Genomic DNA, 21141 nt, shown 5'->3' on the forward strand with positions numbered 1-21141 from the left:
TACTGAAAAAATATATTAACAGGAGCAGAAAGTCAATTATGACTAAGCTCATGCAAAGAATAACAGAAATCTATTCCTGCAACCATTTACCTAAAAAAGAGAGAGATAGGGAAAAAGTGAGTAAAATAATATCAGTACAAATTGAACAGAGCAATAGAAGGGAAAGAAAATAATAGAAAACAGCCATGGAGGGAGAAAAAGAAGAAAAAACTATGAATATTTTTCTTTTGTCATGCTTCCCTTCTAAATCTTGTCCAGAATGTCAGTGTTCCGAGGGGGTAAAAGCAAGTACAGGGACTCAGAAGGGGGCAAAAAGAAAGAAAAAAAGCCAGCAAAGTTCTTTATCAAGGTAAAACGTTTAAAACAAGAAAGTAAAATAAAAATCTCTTGGGTCTGAAGCCTGACCTTCCCAAGGGAATTCTCTCCCATCTTCCCAGGAGTTAATTGACAGCCCTTCCTTTGAGTGTCTGCATCAGAGGAGCATTAAGTAAAACTGAAAGTTCAGTGAGAATCAAGGGTGCAGTCCTGAAATCTGCCAGATGGCAAAGCATAAGGCTCCTGTCTTCCAGGAATCCCCTTCACTTCTCTTTTCTTCTCTGCTTATGAGGTGCCTTCCCAGACTACAACACTATAGTTAGCTATATAGTTTTGCTGAATATAAAAATCTTTAAAAATAAGAACTAAGAACCTGCTTCTACTCCCACCAACTTCAGTAATACAGGATCAGGCCTTTAAACGTTCATCTACACACCAAGTTCAAAAGTCAATCTTGCATATTTCTTTTATGAAGAAACCAGTAAGCTTGCTTTAATTGAATAAGAACCAGTGAGCCCACCAGCATCACTGCTGTCAGCCTTTTGATTACTAAACACGCAGCAGTAGATTTAGCCTTTGATACATGCTTTGCTAGGTTTTAGATTTGGAATTAAGTTCCTGCATTGTATATAGCATAATATTAAATCATACACAGTATACTATAAGCAATCCTCTGCTGGCCCAATCTACTAAAATGATTTATGCACAGAAAATTTAACTGTGCAGTAGGGAGACTGCTGCACATTTGCACCTTCACAAAGAACTCTTGTCATGCAAGTCACTGGTATAAATGCCATTTGGGCAGGTTTTAGACTGATGTGAGATTTAGAGTTTTAAAATAAACCCACCTGCTTTCAACATGAAAGGACAAACAACATGTTATATGGAATGTATACAGTTTCTTATGCACAAACATATAAGTACATTTTATGGCACTCACAAAAATCCCACCAGCATTAAATAAGAGACCTGCCATAATGCAACCTGTTGTTGTTCCTCAGAGTGATTAAAATATGACTTTTATAGAGACTTTTATAGAGAATCAGTTTCTCCACCTTCCAGCCAGCAACTCCTCTCTTCCTCCTCATATTCATGACTTTTAATATATTCAGAGATTCCTAGACAATAGGGCTGGAAGGGACTACAAAATCATCAGGTTAAGCCTTGTTTTAAGAAATTATCTGAAGCTCAATATTTATTCAGCGATATGTTGCATATACACTTGTTTACAGACAGGGAAGATTAAATTTAAAAAACTAAAAAAATTTCCTAAAAAAAATTTAGATTTAAATTAAAATATTTTAAGAAATGTAGAGCAGTCTATGATGTATGGATACCTAGGAGGACCTTCCTAAACATATCGTCAAGGTCCCAGCTTCTCAAATACCCATTGTTCCTTAGTTGTTCATATCTAACATGAATATTGCATCAAATTAGAATGAAAGACTAATTTATGTGTTGCGTCTCTTTCGTATTAACTCTGCTTAGTTGCCTATTTTGACATACCAAACTGCCTAGGACAAAACTATGCTTCTGTTGGGCTGGAAAATGGAAACATTAAGTGTTGCCATTAACAGTTATTAAACAATGACATTTCTCAAAAGGGCCCATCATTGTAGGTGTGTTTTCTATCCCAAAAATGCCAGAGAGCTCAGCATCCTTGGTTTCTGATCTGTATGTGCTTCATTCAGAAGAAAAACAACCAAAATATTGAAAAAAACCAACCAACCTGTGTGTGCTTCCATGTACAAAGCATCCCACTGACCATTTAAAAGCACAAAAGTTAGTCATGTGACTGTTTATACCTATAACAGTTATTTTATAAGCATTGCTTCGAATAAACCAATACCAGAAACAGGAGACGGTTTCTGATTCCATGATCGCCATCAGACATTATTCTGAGGAAGAAACTATTTTTAGTAAAAGCAGATTCCACCACATGAACTGCTTGTGAATGACGGGTGGGAGCTTCAGTGGAGGCAGTCTCTCTCTAGGATATACCTTTATGCCATGCTTGCAATGTTTGGTAGCTTTAAAATTAGAAGCTGTGAAGAGTTTTCCATATTACTGGTTTAAGCGCATATAGGTTTAACTACCTTATTTTAGGGGTTCCACCTATTTCCAACAAAAGAAATATTTCGCTGAAGCTGCACTAAAGTAGAATTACAAACCCACAATTTAAAGTCTGTGAAATAACAAAAATCGCATGAGATAGATTCCAGTATAGCTATAAAAAGGGGTCTGCACAATGTGCTGCCAAGCTCCACTTTCTCACCCCCTCCAATCCTGTACCCTTTTGCCCTCAGCAGCCACCTTCTCCCCTGTTGAAATCAAGAATGCAGAGTGGATATTGAAATTAACTAGTACAGTAAGTGAACTGCAGAATTAGTGCCAGTCTAGCAAATTAAACAAGGGAATAACCTAAATTTTTTTTTTCCATTTTTCCTTCTTTATTTCCAACAAATTAGAAGGCTCCAGTAGATTTTATCAAATACTGAGCTCCCCACTCTCTTTCTCAAACTGTATAAATGCCTTGAACTCCCAAAAGAACATCACCATTCCTTAGCCCCATGTAGTTCTCTTTCATTTACCCACTTCCACAGCACCATTTTTCAAAGATTTATTACAGCCAAAGGGAACAAAGTGGAAATCCTGAAAGGATCGCTGCAGATTTTTCCAGAATTTTTACTCTGCCCCCTCCACCAACTGTCCACAAGACCTCCACTCCCCTGCTGAGGATATCCTTTATGGATGACTCCTAAGGCACTTAAAGATTAAAACAAAGGACAAGCCTCACAAGTCTTCCACAGGCGTGCCAGCCACAATAGTTTAGTCGCACCATCTGAACACAAAAGGGAAGCCTAACCTTACCTTTGAAGTTGCAAGCTTTAGACAATTCCAGAAAATAGAAGACAGGCATGATAATACATTATTTATTTTGTTAAACTACACACATGCAGAAACATTGTAAGATGGCTAGGCATGCTAAACACAGGAATAGGTACCACTTCATAGTTTAAAATGTTTTTAGTAAAAAAATTAATAAATAAAACAGCATTAGGCTACACTGAAATAAAGTTAACAAATATCTAATTAGGACACCCTTAAAAATATTGAGGTTATGAAATAAGAAAAATGCCTGTTTAATGCATAAGCTATTCAAAATTGGGCCCCAAGTGTTGTGAGAGGCTAACTACAATAGATAGCCTGCAGGCTTCTTTACAACTGTTCAGGCACTGAATGCAAAAAAGAACTACAGTGCTTCTGTGGTGGCATCAATTCCAATTCAAGTATAAGAATAGGGCAGAGGACAATATTCTTCACTTGCATCACAAAAGGAAAAGACTAACAATCTCATAAAATTTGTGCCCGGTACCGCAAATGGATGCTAAAAATAAAAGTTTAATGTATTTTAAAAAAACAAAACAGTTTTTGCAAATGGCAGATTTCCAATTCATATATACAATTGTCTTATGGCAATTTTTTCCCCTTAAAAAAAAAAACCCATTTGCTTTTCTTTCAAATGAGCCATAATTTCTAACAATTCCCTTGGCACATTTTAACCTAAATAAATCTGTGCAGGTATGCTTTTGTAATCACTTATTTTGCAGTGTACTAAACTATGACTATCTATTATGGATTTGAATTTTGTACATAGAAACGAGATTAATTGGGTATATAAATAAAAGGCTGACTTCAGTGATAAATTTCTTCTCACGTGAATTAAAAACCTTACACATTGTGGCTGGTTCGTGTCCTCTAGGGCTCTGGAACAGGACTTTATTTTCTTTGTGTAGAATTCTGCCTATAGTGCCATCTACTAGTACCTGCTGCAACTGTTGTCAGACAGCCTGGTTGATTGTGCTATGCCTGCTATGTTTATGTATGTGAAAGAACAGATTTCAAAAAGTGACACAGTTACCATGTCCTAACGTGTTCCTAAATGTCCCTCTCATCTCAAAAATAAGAACACATCCCAGGCCAGGAAAGTGGCATGTTGAGTCCCGTGGATGCAGACCTCACTGAACTAGCTGGCCAAGGCCAGCAAGTCATGAAGCATCTTTTATGAAGCAAAACTAAATGCTCAATAGAAACAGTAAACAATTTTCTAAATTGTCACAGGAGTTACTTAACAGCTTATTTTCTGTTTATCTGTATGAGAGTACAAATGACTTTATGAGAAGAAAGTAAAAAAGCTCACTGATGGCATGAGAGGCTTGGAAGAGGCCCAAGGCACAAAGAGCATCTCAACTTCAAATCTACGCCTGTAAAATGCTCCATTTGCCATGCATCTGAGAAAAACATGCAGGCTGAAGACTAGAGACACCTGACTGCAAAGTGCACCATGGTATGATTTTCTTGAGTTTATTATTGAGATTAAGGGGGCAGTAAGGGAGTTGGAAGCTGGAAAAGAGCATCATGATCATCATCTATCCTGACCTCTTGAACAAAACAGGCCTCCTTTTCCTATTCCCATTTCTAGTGCATCAACTTTTCAGTAAACTAGGATACATCTTTTAAAATTACTTTTTAAAAGGTTGTAAAAACCAAGCAACTGATCACATCCTTAGGACAGCAGTTGCAATGGTTAATTAGCCTATGTTCATTACTGCAAAATTTGGCAAGACTACTCTGCTCAGGATACATATTAAAGTCACTAGAGGAAAACTGTCTAATCTTCCGACTCCAATTCACATTCTGAAATTAATTTAGACTAAAAAGAAAAAGGACACTCCTTTTCATAAAACAGGAAGTGATAAGCTGTACAATGGATGAACGAGAACCTCTCTCTCTATAAATTCTTATACATTCATTACACCTCATCCTAGTCTTTGATTGTTTCAAGTATGTATGTACCTGTTTCTGTGTCAGAAGGGCATCAGCACTGTAACTCAACATAAATTCTCACGTTTGAAAGAGTATCTTGTCTGGTTCATGTATTAGGTGCCCTCGCTCAGTGTGACATGAGTAACCAATAACATGTACAGCGTAACAAGTGAAGAGGAACACCATGTGACACACTGTACTCTACCCAATTCAACATACAATGCCTAAATTAAAGATGATACAGGATGTCCTACATCTGAAATTAAACAAAAATAGGTTTAAAAATATGAATTTCCACCCAAGAATTTTTAAATAACAGTTGTGCAGTCACAGTCTCAGGCAAGTACAATAAGTATCTAACAAATCTCTTATTGTTAACTTACCAATGTTCAATCAATTTAGATTAGGTGAAGCAAGGAAGAACATGTTAAGAAATTGTAACACTTTCATCCCAAAGTACTTTTGGAACTTCAGTTGTTGAAAAACTACCAAGTAGCACATGCAAGAACAAAATTAAGGTGCAAGAAAGAGGCAATGCTCCCTCTCTTGTTTAAAGCAGTGGAGAATCTATCAGTATTAACATAGTATGGATCTTTATCCAAAACACAGCACCTCTAGCAAAAGTGCCTTCTAGCATCATTTTTAGGCTTCATATTGAGTATCATCTTAGATGTTCCCTACAAGACTCTAGCTTCCACATGTAATGTTGATTAAGTGAAATCTTTCTATTATCTCAGATGCTTTAGTTCACGTCACAGTACAACTAAATTAAATTCAACAAAAATATTAGAATTATAAGACTAAACTCTCTTCTTTTTTATGCAAATGCTCTTAATTTGAAATGAAACAATTACAACAGTTTCAGGACTCCTATGCATGAAGACAGTTTGCTATGTGCAAATTAACTGAAGTTCTGATAGAGAAGATGCAATTATTTTCTAAAAAAATCTAGTCAATGTGGTTTTAGGTACCTTTTCAAAGTACTGATTCATCCCCTTCCCTGAAATAACATTTTTAATAAAATGTTTTTCTGACAAGATGCAACTGGACATCATCATATCACTTACACCGAAAGCTCAAATAAATTTTTAAAAAAGATACTTGTTTAATTTTTTAATAGAAACATAACTGGTAGAGCTTGTGCCCTGAGCAGGAGACTCATACCTGATAGAGTTTATATCCTGGGGTGCCAGAATGGAAGCAGGAGGGCTTGGGGCTCTGGCAACATGGAGCCAAGTGAAGGTAGGGCACTGCTGAGATGAGGAGGTGTTGCCTCCAAAAACCAGGTTAACCCCCTCCCCCCGCCCTAGAAACCACCAGTTTTATTTAGCAAGCAAGAATCCACATCCCTTAATTCAGTGGGCCAGGAAAGGGTTAATCTGGTTCTTGGCAGCAAGGCCAGTCCAACCATTAGGTGAACTAGGCAGTTACTTAGTGCACCAACATTTGGGGGATGCCAAAATTATATGCAGAACAAAATAACAGGAACCTCATCCTAAATAGCAGCCCTGAATGGCTATGGTTCCACCTTGGTTTAAGACCTTTGGTTCGGTAAGGGAAGAAAGACCTCTGAAAAGACCTCAGAGAAAAGATCATTAGAATTGCAACTCCTACCCTTTCAGCTCTCAAGTGGACTTCTGACAAGAGCATACTGCTGGCAACGTTATCTTAATTTTCCTCTTTATTGGAAGTAGTGGGGGCACTGAGGTACACAGTTCACCTAGGGCACCAATAACCCTTGGACCGGCCCTGCTTGGCAGCATAACCTAACACCTTCTATTAGAGCAACAGGGTCTCCCAGGGAGATGGTGGGGAGGGCTGATGTGGGGTGTGGAAGCATCTATGCCTATCCCATGAAGTGCATCTTAATGTGTCCACAGGGCCTTTTACAGTCTCGGTTTTTTACAAGTGGACAGCTTGATTCTAGCATCTTACATCTGGAACTGGGCTACAGGCAACCACTCTTGCCTGCCATAACTTGATCTGCTGTGTAATTTGGAAGGAGATCTTATTCCCCATGGGTACTGTCCTTAGCCAGCCCTGGCGCTGTCTTCTGGGGCTCCTCCTACCCTACACCCCACCTTACACCAACCTTGGAGATCTCAAAAAGATGTTATGGGCACAGAAGCTATGCTTTCAGATCATGCCTTCTAAGGTAAGTAACGTATATAAAGCAACACAAATACAGAACTCAAATAGCACTCCAGGACTTAGTCCCATTTTACAGTCCTCTAGCCTGGAGTTGGACCATCATGGTCCTTGCCTTGCGGAGAACCCCTTTGTTGTCTAGAGTACACTTCAGTACTTACAGTTCTCCTCTATCTTCTTTTCTAGGGTCAGCATTCCCAGTCAAGTCCCAATCTTCTGTCTCCGACAGCCAGGACCAAGCCAGGGGTAAGTCACTTGGCTCCTCCAAGCCACCTAAGTGGGTTTACTGGTAGCGGGCTGCCTTCCACCATTCACCCCTCCCAGGGCTTCCAGACCTCACTTCCGGCCCTCTGCTCCCTCCAGGCTGGGCTCTTTTTAATTGTGGCATGGGGTCCTGGCCCTTTAACTGCCAGCGGCATGCATTTATAAAGCACAAACATGCCAGAGCTGGTGTTTCCCTGACACTTGTCTCCTTCCCCAGAGCTGCTTTTCACCGCTGCTCCACCGCCTCACACTGACTCAGCAGGTAAGATTCTTCATTGTTGTCTTCCACCCCATCACAAGGGGACTTGAGACACCATCATAAGGCCAATGCCTCAAGCCCTCCAACCCCCATTTTGGTGTCCCCTTTACTGAGCTCCTAGGGCTCATGTCCCAGTTACCTACTCTTAATTATGCTACTCTCTCTCTCTCAGTTACCTGCAAACACAGGTCTAGAATAGGTAAATTAAATGTTTAAATACTTTAATTAAATAGTACGTTGCAATGTTATATAGTGTTTTAACTGACTACTTATTTCACAACAAAGCCCTTTCTGACTTACAGAAATCTTCACTGTAACTTTGTAGATGAGATGACATTTTCAAACTGAATTACCAGAATAATGTGAAGTAAATCCAACTGCTGTAAAAATTGGCAATATTTTTCTGCTGACAGGTTGGAATGACTCAGGTTGAGTCTGAGGTGGGTGGCACTGGGGTCTCTCCCCCCCCCCCCACCACCACTACAACTCAATGTGGGCGAAGCCTCTTAATGCTGAAACCCCCAGCTGTGGAACAATGCAGCAAAGCCATGCCACAAAATGGTGCAGATAAAGCCCTGCCTCCCCACCCACCTACCCACCATCACCACCACAGCTGTGGGCCAGATCCAATGGCTCTGTGGGCTGCATATGCCCACCAGTAGCAGGATCGTGGGGTCCCACCTGGCAGGGGCTCTATGGAGCCAAGCCAGATCCCCTTTCTCCCTGCTGGTGCAGCTCAGCCCAGCTCCACAGACCCCTGCCAGCCCACGCCCCATGCTCCTGCTGCTCCGCTCTGAGCCCTGTCAGCACTGGCCCCAGGACACCAGTGTGGGTCCTGAACTCCCACATGCCCACTTGTTTCCATTCTCCCCTGCTTTCCCCACTTTCTTGCCCACTTACTGGCTACTCTAACAACACGTGGGTCCTTGCTGCACGGCCAGACCATGGGACTCAGCAGGAGCTGGCCTGGCCCCGAGAACTAGGGTGATTGCTATGGCCCTCCCCTGCCTCCCTGCCCCCCCCCCCCACTCTTACCAGAATTTCCCACTCCCACACTTCCCATGCAGGGAAGCATGAACAGCCCCATGATCCCAGGCCAGAAGTCCCTGCTAGGCAGGGGCTTCTAGCTGAGGGGGTGGAGCTGGGGGGGTCCTTGCTGTTCAGGGTCCTGCCATGGCTTCCCCTGGGTCCGACTGCCCCTGGCTCCTATCATCTTTGACAGGCAGCCTGGGGCAGATAAATATTAATTTTCTAAATTTTTTAGGGGCCTTGTGGGCCATATTTTGCCTACCCCTGCACTAGGGGAACAGCCCAAGCCCCGGAAAACAAAGTCAGAGACAGGCTGAAATTAGGCACAATTCAACAGCTGAACAGTGTATGGGCTTCTTCCCATGGTTCTGATACCCAAGAATGGATTGATTAGATTCAGTGAAAATTATGAAACTCTTAAAGCAAAGAGATCAGGATAGATGAGATTCTAAACACATTCTTAGGTACATGTTAACTTACAACCATGTACCTCATTCAGGGTTACTGGCAAGTACCGCAATAAGCTTTTTGAGATCCAAGATCTAACGGGGGATCCAGCTATATGGTAGGTCAGTTACCAACATAAATGGAGGAGTTTGCCCTGGAGTATATTGACAACATTTGTATTGCTTAATTAGGAAACAAAATGAGCAGCAGTTCACAAAAATCCAGAATCCAAAAGCTGTAAGAGGCAGAGTGGAGGTTGGTCCACTCTCAGAACCAAGAAATAGGTCCAATCCTTCAGTGAAATGGAAGAGAATTACAGGAACTATTTTCAAGTGCCAACATGCTTCCCATCACTGAATTGTATAAAAAGGGATAAAATACACATCAACTGTTCTGAAAGAAGTGCTTTCTGTGTACTGAAAGAGGTCCTATACAAAGATGTAGGTCTTGTGAGATTAAACTAATCATTTATGGCCTCCATAGAGGAATATAAGAACTGCCATTCACTGGATCAAACCACAGTTCCATCTTGCTCAGTATCCTGTGTCTCACAGTGGTACAGAGTGGATGCCTGAAGGGAAAGTGAACTAAGTATAACCAGATTTTCTTTTTGTGTTTCCTCTCTCACTTGCAGCCTCCAGCATTTAAGGTCTAGGAAATTCTAATTCAGAGGCTGTATCCCTAACTCCTGTGCTCAATAGCTACTGATGCTCCTTTCCCCCAATAATTTGTCCAGTCCCTTTGTGAATCTGGCTAAACTGTCAGCTTCCACAACATCTGGTGGCAACAAGTTCCACAATTTAATTACAGTGTGAGAAAAGAACTTCCCCTTTTGTTAGTTTTAAACTTACTATGTACTAATTTCATTTTGTGACCCCTAGTTCTGGTATTGTAAAAGAGAGTAAATAATAAATTCCTGTTTACTTTCTTTTTGCCATTTCTTTTTGCCATTTCAAAGCCTAGGCTTGTTAGTCCCTCCCCATATGGAAGCTCCTCCATACCGCTAATCATTCTTGTTGCCCTTCTCTGTACCTTGTCTAGTTTTTCTATATCCTTTTTGAAGTGCACAGATCAGAATTGGGCAGTCTTCAAGGTGTGGACATATCATGGATTTGTAAGGGGGCATGATGACAGTGTTTTGTTAACAGTTCTCTTCTTAATAACCCCTAACATTTTGCTTGCCTTTTTGAGAGCTGCTGAGCACCAAGCCAATGTTTTTAGTGAACTATCCACAATGACTCCCAGATTTGTTTCCTGTGTAGTAACAACTAATGTCCAGCCCATCATAGTGTAGATAGAGTTTGAGTTATTTTTGTCCTGGTACATTACTTCAGTGTTTCCCAACCTTTTTCATCCCATAGCACACTTACACAGCACACTGCACACATGTTCACAGCACACTGACCAGATGTGGAGGTTTGGCGGGGGGAGCGCACAGGGTGGCAGCTGGACGTGGAGCAAGAAGGGAGGGGATGGCGGCACAGGGCCCCGGTTGCAGCACTGGCTGGGGCCACGCCCTGGCTGGAGCCACCCCCCCAAGATTCCGTGGTACACCCGTTAATGTCCAATGGCACACCAGTGTGCCATGGCACACAGATTAGAAAATCCTCCATTACTTTACAGTTATCTACATTGAACTGCACCTGCCATTTAGTTGCCCATTTACTCAATCATGCCAAATCCCTGTCATTCCTCACCGTCTCCCTTGCTCTTTACCACTTTGAATAATTTTGTGTCGTCTTCAGATCTGGCCACCTCGCCACTTAGTCACTTTTCCAGATCATTTATGAACATCTTAAACAGCATGCGTCCCAACGCAGGTCTCTGGAGGACCTCACTGTTTGCTTCTTTCCATCCTGAAAACTGACCATTTATACTCATACTCACTCTTTGCTTTCCATCTTTAAAACAATTTCTAATCCGCAAGTAGACTTTCCTGGTAATCCAATGGCTAACTAATTTATTTAAGAGTCTCCATTGGGGGGACTTTGTTAAAGGCTTTTTGGAAGTCCAAATATACTATGTCTACTGGATCACCATGATCCACTTGCTTATTGACATCCTCAAACAACTCTAACAGGTTGGTGAGGCACAATTTCTCTTTGACAAAGCCATGTGGATTCCTCCCCAACAAGTCATATTTATCCATGTAACAAATAATTTTCCAACCCACCCCCTTCCTCCCCACCCAGCACAGGTTAGGCAAACCCTACAAACCCTAGCCCAGAGCTCCATTCCCTCCCTTCTCCTACTCCCATCATGCCGAGAGAACAGGAGTTTGAGGGTGCAGGGAGCGGGGAGCTAGGGTCGAAAAGCTGCAGACAAACATCTCCTGCTGGATTGGCTCCAAAGTGGAGCTCCCTCCCACTGCCCCCATCTGTTGGGATTTCTGTGAAGCACCATGAGTTACAACAGGGAACTGCACATCTGTCAATGTGAAATTGGGAACCCTGCAGTCCTCTGGTACCAAGGCTGTTTTTAGTGATAGGTTGCATTACTATAGTTAGGAGCTTGGCAATTTCCAATCTGACCTTCTTCAGGAGAGTAGAGTGAATGCCATCAGGTCCTGTTAATTTGCTACTGTTTAGTTTATCAATTTCTATGACCACATCTACTAAAACCTCAATTTGGGTCAACTCCACTGACTTGTCCCAAGACAGAAGTGGATCTGGTAAGGAAATCCTCCTATCACCTTCCACTTTGAAGACAGATGCAAAAAAACATTTAGTTTCTCGGCAATGGCCCTGTCATCCGTAAGTGCCTCTTTTATATCCTGATCATCCAAAGGCTCAGCTGACACTCTGACAAGTCTTTGGCTTCTAACGTACTTAAAATAATGTTTTGTTATTACCTTCTGCATCTCTAGCAAGTTTCTCCTCAAATTTTTTCTTAGCTTGTCTTTTTACAGTTTTACATTTGATTTGCCTAAATTAATCTTCTTTTTTTATTTTCCTTATTAGGATTTGACTTCCACGTTTTTAAAGAATTTTTTTTTTCTGCTTATTGCCTCTGCAGCTCTGCCATTAAACATGCTGGGGGGTTTTGGTCCACCTCCCCCCCCCGCTTTTTTTTTTTGCTTTGCAATATGTATTTGCTCTTTGCTTCCAATATAGTGTTTTTAAGCAGTTTCCATGTTTCTTGTACATTCTTCACCTCCTTAGGGGCCCTTCAGTTCCATCTAACTAGCTTGCTCATTTTGTTCTAGTCTCCCTGTTTAAAGTTTAAGGCTACTGTGGTAGATTTTCTTCCTGTCTTCCGTCCTCCATGTGTCTCAAAGAGAATTGCATTGTGGTCACTGTTGCAGAGTGGCTCAGTAACAGTTACCTTTGCACCAAATCCTGTGCACTACTTAGGACTATGTCAAGAATAGCTTTTCCTCTTGTAGATTCCAGGACTAACTGCTCCAGGAAATAGTCTTTTATAATTTCAAGAAATTTGATCTCTGTATCCTGGCCTGATGTTAGATTTCATAGATTTCATAGACATCAGGGCTGGAAGGGACCTCGAGAGATCAACGAGTCCAGCCCCCTGCCCAAAGGGCAGGAAGTCAGCTGGGGTCATAGGATCCCAGCAAGATAAGCATCCAATTTACTCTTGACGGTGTTCAATGTGGGTGCTTGAACCACCTCCGCTGGCAGACTGTTCCAGACCTTGGGGGCTTGGACAGTAAAGAAATTCTTCCTTATGCCCAGCCTGAAACGGTCTTGCAGGAGTTTGTGACCATTCGACCTAGTCATCCCTTGGGGCGCTCTGGTGAACAAACGTTCCTCCAGATCCTGGTGGTCACCCCGATAAACTTATAGGTGGCCATCAGATCACCCCTGAGCCTGCGTTTTTCCAGGCTAAAGAGTCCCATGTCTCTCAGCCTATCATCGTAAGATCTGTTTTCCTGACCTCTGATCATGCGCGTGGCTCTCCTCTAGACTCTCTCAAGCTTCTCCACATCCTTTTTGAATTGTGGAGCCCAAAACTGGACGCAGTACTCCAGCTGCGGCCTCACCAAGGCCGAGTACAAGGGGAGAATGATGTCCCGGGATTTGCTCGAGAAGCATCTATGGATGCAAGCCAGCATTTTGGTCGCTTTATTAGCCACAGCATCGCATTGGAGGCTGATGTTCATCTTGTGGTCAATGATGACCCCCCCAAGTCTCTTTCTTCTGTAGTGCTATCCAACGTAGCACTGCCGAGCCTATAAGGATGCTGCAGGTTTTTCCTCCCAAGGTGGAGAACCTTGCATTTTTCAGTGTTAAACACCATCAGGTTCTCGTCTGCCCATTTGCTGAGCTTGTCCAGGTCAGCCTGGATCACCTGCTTATCTTCTGGCGTGGATGCTTTGCCCCAAAGTTTGGTGTCATCGGCAAACTTGGCCAGTCCACTCCTGACTCCAATGTCCACATCATTAATGAAGATGTTGAACAGTATGGGTCCTAGGACAGAGCCTTGAGGGACCCCACTGGTCACAGGGCACCACGATGAGTGACTGCCATCAATTACAACCCTCTGGGTCCAACCACAGAGCCAATTTCCCAGCCAGCGGATCATGGTGGAGCCAAGGCCACAACTGGCCAGTTTGGCCAAGAGGTGATCATGGGATACCAGATCAAAAGCTTTTTTGAAGTCAAGATATATGACATCAATCTCTTCTCCCTCATCCAGGTGATAGGTCACCTGGTCATAGAAGGAAACGAGTTTGGTCAAACAAGACCTACCCGCAACAAACCCATGCTGGCTGTCCCTTAGAATGTTAGCCTGGGCCAGTCCCTCAAGGATGGCCTCCTTAATAAACTTTTCTAAGATCTTCCCCAGGATAGAAGTCAGGCTAATGGGCCTGTAGTTAGCTAGATCCACTCTCCTCCCTTTCTTGAAGATCGGCACCACATTGGCCTTCTTCCAGTCTTCGGGCACTACACCAGAGTGCCAGGAGTTTTCAAAGATCCGTGCCAGGGGCTGGGCTATGATGCTCGCCAGCTCCTTGAGTACCCTGGGGTGCAGATTGTCAGGGCCGACTGACTTGAAGGTATCCAGCTTCTCAAGATGTTCCTTCACGAGGTCAGCATTTATGGAGGGTAGGGGATCCCCAACACCAGGATCTCCCTGTCCCATAGCAGGCACGGGCATCCCATAGGACTGATGAAAGACTGACGCAAAGTACCTATTTAATAGGTTGGCTTTTTCCTGGACATCAGTTGTCAGTTGCCCCATCTGGTTTCACAGGGGTCCAACGTTGCCCTGGCTTTTCCTCCGGCTCCCCACATATCTGAAAAAGGACTTTTTGTTGTCCTTGATGCTTGAAGCTAGTTGGAGTTCAGTTGCAGCCTTGGCTTTCCTTGTTTGCTCCCTGCAGGACCGGACCAGTGCAGAATAATCCTCCTTGGAGGTGAATCCTGTCCTGCATCCTTTGTAGGCTTTCCTTTTTAGCCGCAGGAGGTCCGCTAGGTCCCTGGAGAGCCAGGAGGGCTGCTGTGCCCTCTTGCTGCCTTTCCTCCGTGTTGACTCAATCTATTTGTGAACACCTGAAGTAACCCCACCAGTGTTGTGTTTTCTGCTGCCACAGCCTCTCTCATCTCTCTTAGCATTTCTAGCTCACTGATGCCACCCTGGTCTGGCGGGACCAATAGCATATCTTCAGATGTACTTTGTTTCTACTGAAGCCTGGAATTTCTGTCCACAGAGATTCTATAATACCTCTCTTACCAGTTGAAAATCTACCCTATTTAATTCTATGCCATCTTTGATGTAGAGTGCCACTCCCCACCATGGCCTATTCTGTCATTCCTGATGCCTCGGACCAAGGCTAGGTGCTGTTCTGATGTAAGTTATTAGTAAGGTAAAAAGATATCCAAGCATACATTTAATCAAAGCCATTGTTCACAGGGAAAAGAACTATGCAACTGTTAAAAAGAAATGCTTTGCAAGTGTCTGGGTTCTTCAGAACCTGCAAACATTTTTTTGAGTGGCACTTCATTATGTACACTGACCACTCACTCTGACTTGGTATGAATGCTAAATGAAAGGTTCAAAATGCCAAGATGTTATGGTATGATGTTAAGACTAACACAGATGTAGTTAACAATTAAGGAATTTAAATACAGCAGTAATGTTCTGTTCTAAAAGGAGGTGCCTGAACTACCCTACATCACGGGGACTTATAATGTTCCATTTGTTGATGGAGAAGGGAGGACAGAGAAAGAAGGTAGAGAAATTCCATGTTATTTTTATGAGAAGCACATATGACTCAGTTTAGCAATGCACTTTTGTATTGTAATCTACTGGGACTAAAGGGTCAACTTCTTAGTGGAACAGAAGGATAAAAGTTAAGAGGTAGTCAAGTGGGCATGTCCGGATTAGAATCCTGGGTGTTTTATTTTACAAGGGAAGGTAATCTTGCCAGTTTAAACATCTAAGGACCTTAAAAATCCTGTATTCAATTGATTAATAAAAGCTGTCTCATTTTGAAAAGGCTGTCCTGTGTCACTGAAAACATCTGCATAGCTCCCAAAGGAGAGAAGTCTTAACTTCTGGTGGGCTTCCTTTGGGAACCAAAGCTAGAAACAAGTAGGCTGAAGCTTCTGGAGTACTGGAGCTCTTGTAAAAAGTGGAATCCTTAGACCCATAACTAAAAAGAGTAACACCCCGAAAGACTAAAGGTTAGAGGCAAGACCATCCTGTGAACATGTAACATCAAACATGCATCATCATTTGGCATATTTTTTCAATTCATCATGCAGTGCTAAATATTGATCTTTGATATATAGGGCACATTCTTAAGTACCTTATAATAATACAGTAACTGCTGTGAGAATACATGAATTTTTGAATTAGTGTTGCTCATCTGTATTTCAAATCAAAATTAGGCACAGTAATTTACTTGTGAAAAATACATTGCCTTCCTCTCCTGGCAACATGTTTTCCTTCATCAAATCATTTTATTCCTTTCCTTCAACTTGCAATAATATAAGTGTGAAAAGAGCAGTATGAAACAAATCAGCGCTGGAATTTAGGAGTTTTTTATTCATTATTATTTAAAATAAATTCTAACTTCAACTCTTATTTGGCTAAGAAAAAGTGTTACATCTCAATGTTTTAATAATCCTGCTTCCCACATAATAGCAGCTGAAGTTGCCATATTTTTGACAATTCCAGAAGAACCCAGCTGTGGACAGATGCCAGAATTTACTATACATACGTAGAACATTACATTTATTACCCATTCATCAACACAGGGAAGTTCCATACATTTGGAAATAGAAAGCACTGTTGAAAAGGCAACTGAAATAAGTTTAATATGGATCAACATAACTGATTAACATGCTTACCCATTGCCAAGTATTTTCTAAAGTAAAAGCCAGAAAAATAGACACATCAAAAGAAGGAAAACAAAACAACCTTCTCCTGTTCCTCAAGATCCAATGAATCAATTCAAAGCAAAGTAAAATAAATATATTTATTTAAAAGGCTGTCTTACAGTAAGGCACTCTGTGAAAATTAGTGGTTTTCAAATCATATTTAAGGTCTTACTTGGAAAGGAAAAACTCTTTCAAAGAATAATAGATTTTTTTATTCTCTCTTCAATGGTCAGATTTCCATAATATGAACTGCTTGATAGTCACTTTCCCTTTAAATTATTTTTTAACCATACAGGCAGTCACATCTGATTTCTGATTTTCCTTACCTTACTTTTCCTTTCAATTACTTCAGTTCTTAATACGAACAATAAGACTGCTCATTGCATGTCCTCTGTGGGACTCCTGGAACTTAGATACTCTATAGACAGGTGAATAGATAAGGATTCAAAGTCTTTGTTCCACTGTCCAGACAGAATATGTTTAATCTTTTTTCTACCTTTTCTATGCCATTTAAACTTTAACCTAGTAGTAACTTTTACTGCCTTGATTCACAATTCAAAGGTTTAAAGATGAAAAGTCCTTGCCTTGCAACGTAGCTTGAAAACTTCATTCTTAGTTGGTATTTCTTTTGAACTTCTTCTTGCAGTTTTTGTCTTCATTTTTCCAGGGTTCCAACTCTGCAGTAGATGACTTTGCAAACCTAGCAGCAGGGCTACTCAGAGGGAAGAAAAATGGAGCAAAAGTCCCTAGATCCTGCTCACCTTAATGGAAAATATTTAAATTTCTGACTGAGGCTACATCATTTCTAATTTAGAGGGTTAGTCAGTACTTTTTTTTTGCCTAACCACTGCAAGGCTTTTACATACCAATTGTGCACATACATCTCAACATATCAAGGTACCAATGTGGGACAAAGACTCAATACAAAGTAACAGTGAAACAATATTCTATATAGCACAAATAGCTTTTCCCATAAACTCATTTCATGATTCATAATTTTGAAATAATTTAAAATACCAAGTATGACGTAACAGCAGAGTAACAATGGAGGAGGATATATGAATTGAGACCTCCCTTATAACAATAAAGGCTTGCACTTGCACACAGAACTGATAAAGTATGCAGGTCCTGGAAACTTTAAATATCTTCCAAGAGTTCAAATAGCAATTGTGGAACTCACACCCTTTGACCTACCTGTGTATAGACCATAAACAACAGAGTGGATGTCTGGTCCTCTGGCAAGGTATGGAAACTGAGTATTTTTGTTCTTCTGGCATGGACACACATAATATTTAAACCACTCCTAAAGCCTTTAAAGCACTCCAAAAAGTGAAAAACAGATATACACAGCCAATGAAATGCTTCAAATTGGGTCATTTTGCCTCAAAAAGGACACCCAAAAAAGACAAAAATGAATTTTAAAAGCTTCAACATGAGGCACGTCATGTAACACTTACACCCAGAACATCTCTTTATTTACTAACAATGTAAGTAGTTCTGCCAGATACACCCACACTTCAATATTAAAATCAACAACCTAACTAGGGATAGGCACTGAGGAAAGTATGGCTAGAGCAGTGCTTCTCAAGCTGTGGGTTACAACCCAAAGGTGAGTTGCAAGAATATATGAAAGGGTCGCAAATAAACTTTAAAAATGGACTGCCACACACACCCAATCCTGCCCCACACACCAACCCACCAACACCACACATGGGGGAAGTGGGGGCTGGCAGGGTGGAGAGCAGTGAGTCGGGAGTGAGGAGCACCGGTATGGCCAGGGGCCTGCTTTCAAATTAAACTATTTATTGGGTTGCGACTGGCTATCGATGTTTACAAATGGGTCCTAGTTAAAAAAAGGTTGAGAACTACTGGGCTAGAGGGTCTCATGTAAAGAACTTACTTGTCCTTCAAAAAAACCGTTCCCAACCCTCCTGCTCTTGTTGGGACTACACAAGGGGGTGAAAGTGCTACTGTTATCTTAGGCAATACACTGTTATGGAGTGAGAGGTCTCTCTTCTCACTCCCAAGCCTGTCTCCCTTTACTTCTACATTTGTTAAGGTGTGGAACTGTTGCAGACAAAGTACAATACACTGCCCATACTCTTGCCCCAGATGAACCCTCTTTTAAAGCTCTCTGTTGAAAAAACTCTTTTTGTAGCTTCCTTAAGACTTCTTCCCCAGACTGCCAGTGAGCTTTGAAAAGCAGCATTCCCTCCCCAGCTACCAAGAAATCAGAAAGGCCAGGAGACTGCTCAGTGTACCATCCTCCCACCCCCCAACCCAGTATCACTCCCTAGTCAAATTACCATGTACAATACCCAGGCTAGCTGAGGTGCAGTTCATATTCCTGGGCAAGGGGCTGAAACAAGTGACCATATAAAAATCACAACAGACTTATGCAGCCAGAGCCAAGGGGTTGCATACTCTTTAGAAGGCAGATCAACCTCCAGAGCTGGTGATCCCAAGTAGTCCATGTTTTCAAGGGACTTGCATAGAGAACCTGGATCACATTGATCAAGGCAGGACTAACACAAATAGCCCTTGCTTCTTTTCATATTAAATAAGGATTTTATTTGATACAAAATAATTTGAAAGATGCCTCTGCCCACTCTGGTAACCTGGTTAAGTCTTTCTTAAGTTTTCCCATCACAGAACTGTGTCACAGTCCATGTTTTTCATATTTCCTTAGCACAGAAGCATGAAATATGTTAAAAATAAGCCAGATCTATACATTTTATTCCACCTCTATTAAAATGACTCCTTTGTCCACTGGGTACTTTGAAAACAAGAATTCAAAGTCCATAATAATGATATCTCAAGAAAATACATATTGCTTTTAGATCCTATCGCTTTTTCACATAATTCAAATTGCTTTAGTGTTAACCAAGCGCTCTTCTTTGTCAAAGTTATCGTCATCAATTCAAATGAATGCCCTCCTCAACAAGGCGAAAGTCATCAGGAAGACGGGATTATAGCACATAGACTGTTGGGTAGCAATATGATGGAGTTACTTTACAAACGCAAATCCTGAAGCTATAAAAAGCATTTAAAGTAATTATGTAAAGTATATGTCCTCACACTGCCATTTAAACACCATTTAACTCACCATTTAAATTTACTAACAGATGTAAGTGCTTATAAAATACAGAGCTGATGTCCAACCAGGCCTTCTCCTTTCTTTTTAAGAAATTTCAGAAGGTTGTACTGGTTGTATAAATTAAAACTGGAGTGCTTTATCACCTTTATATTTAGAATTACAGCCAGACAATTACAATTATAAAGGACATAAGAATACTATACTTATCAACTTTTCTAATTAAAAATACTAATCAGAAAAGGTCTTCCTTACCCTAATGACAAAGAACATTGAAAAGCCACTATGGACACCCAGGGGAAGTTATATGGCTGTGTTTTTGGAGGGCAAGTCAAAGATGCTATCCAAATGAGCTCAAAAATCAGTTCTCAAAATGTTCAAAGCTCTTTAAAATGTCTCTTTAAACATAATTTTGTGGAATTTTTCCTGTACTTAGCAATTCTTCTTCAGCTTCGTTGCCATGCCTTCCTGCATTCCAACTACAGCAACACGTACTGGATCTGTCTAATCTAGGATGCAACCCTGAAGTCACCAACCAAAAGTAGTCCCATTTTCCTTACCATGTGTTTATATGGGTACAGTGCAGGTGAGTTAAAAAGATGACCCTAGAAGAAGATGACAGGAAGAGTCAGGGGACACTCAAAAGTTAGGAAAAAAAAGTGGGGGGAGAGGGGGAGAGAGAGTGAGAGAGAGAGGGGGTTACTAGGAGAAGCAGGTTGTCTGATATTGGAAACACTGTCAGTCTTGCCATAGAAAAAGCCCCAGTGGAAGATCGTGAAATTCTTCTCATGTTCTCTCAACTCTCTATTTTTCTTTTTTTTTTTCTTTTTTCTTTCTTTGTTTTTGGGGGTGGGGAGAGTGCAAAAGTGAAGAGTGTCAAAATTCAAGTCAGGACACAAGGGCTGATAGGAAAGAGTGCAATTCAAGAGCTTTCTGGCAACCATTTTTCTTAAGAGGAACTTTAGGTTCTCAGGTCCAAGATACATAACTTGTACATCCATACTATTATTTCTCATTCAAGCAGCAGCACAATAGAGAAAAGAATATATTTAGTCTAATCACTATTCAAGAATCCCTTCCGACCAGAGTTTCCCCAGTCTGGAAGTTTCATGTCAAGGAAGTACATACTTGTAGTACATACAAAAATATAAAGCAGGTAGATTCAATTTAACGTTGTTCTGTTCAGAGTTTAGTAGTTTTATGCCCTGGAAAGTTTCTACAGCAGTTGACAGCTCTTTGGAATCACATCTTCTAAAGTTAGCACTGTCATATCCTGGAGGAAAACCTCAATTCCCAGGAAGCCCCAATACTCAGGAAGTTAATGAGAATTTTGCACTATCCCAGGGTACCAACTGCCTTTTACTACACTTGTAGAGTGGTCCCTAGGATAAGAAACTGTCCAATTCTCTTAA

The 21141-nt window shown here is 41.3% G+C and overlaps 1 pseudogene; it reads right to left on the reverse strand.

The window, feature by feature from the left end:
• Positions 1 to 21141, reverse strand: part of LOC149857222 (plasmanylethanolamine desaturase 1-like) — a 134910-nt pseudogene that overhangs the window by 43367 nt on the left and 70402 nt on the right.

This window comes from Crocodylus siamensis, chromosome 9, assembly GCF_052110815.1.
Source record: "Crocodylus siamensis isolate JL-2025a chromosome 9, ASM5211081v1, whole genome shotgun sequence".
NCBI classification, from domain to species: Eukaryota; Metazoa; Chordata; order Crocodylia; family Crocodylidae; genus Crocodylus; species Crocodylus siamensis.